Here is a 1,362-nt window from a genome sequence, read left to right as displayed (position 1 = left end):
CCCCTCCCCCCTGCCTACCCCATCATCCCGCCGGCCTGTTCCTCTATCCTGGAGGAGAAACAGCATTTGGGCGGATCCAAAAGTTGACGTAACGAGTAGTACAACGCCGGCCGGGGGCCTGCCGGGGGCCTGCCCGGGCGGGGCTCAGCCAAGCCTAGCCGAACAGTCAGGGGGTCCCCAGACCATGGTTCCTCTGCTCCCCCGCGGCGCCACAGGAGGGCCCCGCAGGGCCTGCAGCCCCACAGGGGGGGCCCTCAGCAGGCGCCGGGTCATTAGGCAGCGGGGACGTCACTACCGGTGGGGTCCAGTAGGAAGCGAAGTGTTTTGGTGGCGCCCGCGTACTTTTGCACCCAGAAAAAATGCATAACAGGTTCGGTGGTTATCTCAGGCGCCACGCCGTGGGCCGGGGCCGGTGGTGGGCACCGCTCACAAGGGCCATGTACACGCTACGATGAAAACCAGGCAAAATGTCACCTGTCACGTTTAACTTATTCTTAGTTAGTACTGTCTCCCAGTCACCTCAAAGTTCAACGGAAACGCCGTAAAATTAGTATACCACATCATGAACCCTGCGAAACTTCTTTACGACTCCTATTGTATAGGTCATAATTCCTGTGGTTTGTTTTAACAGTACGAAGTTCCTAACCGTTAGATGATCGGTTTACTGTACCAGGTGGCTGATTCACGCCGCGCACTTTCATAGTTATACTGTGCGGCATGCATGCGTGCGGGCTGGTTGCCTACTCGCACGGGGCCACAAGGAGCCGTGGGCAGCGAGCATAGGCAAACCCGGCCGCAATCGTGCATGCGGTACAGTATAACTACGAAAGTGCGCTTCCTGAATCAGCCACCAGGTACTTCATTTTTACTGGAGTCTAATTTTGTAAATACGTGAGTTGCGGCCTAACAGTAAGCTTGTTCTTGACCGATTTTTTAAAATTATTGGTTCGTGGTGTAATTCTAGTTAGGTCAAAATAAATCACTGACGCTTTTCAAGATTAAAAAGTTACGTCGCCCTGGCCAAAGCAGCCCGCTGCGGTGGTTTGCGCGGGCGTCCGTCCGGTGTGGGTTAGCAATGAGCCCGGTGCAGCAGCCGCAGCAGCAGCACTGTTGGTGCAGTGGCGTTCCGCAATGCAATGCCGGAGTGCCTCTGCCTTCCGTGTGCCGTGCGGCCGTGCAGCCAGTGGCCGGTGCAGGCAGCACAAGTGCAGCAGCAGCCGTGCCGACGCGCGACCACAGCCGGACCACAGCAGCGCGGGGCGTGCTAGGCTGGCTCAGCGGGAACAGCATCGCAACCCCTCCGTCCGGCATCCAGGACGTGTTTGCCAAGGTGCAGCAGCAAGGGCTTTGCTGCCCCCCCCC

Source organism: Frankliniella occidentalis, unplaced genomic scaffold, assembly GCF_000697945.3.
Source record: "Frankliniella occidentalis isolate FOCC.00 unplaced genomic scaffold, Focc_3.1 Scaffold324, whole genome shotgun sequence".
Classification (NCBI taxonomy): domain Eukaryota; kingdom Metazoa; phylum Arthropoda; class Insecta; order Thysanoptera; family Thripidae; genus Frankliniella; species Frankliniella occidentalis.
Note: the sequence above shows the minus strand (reverse complement) of the source record.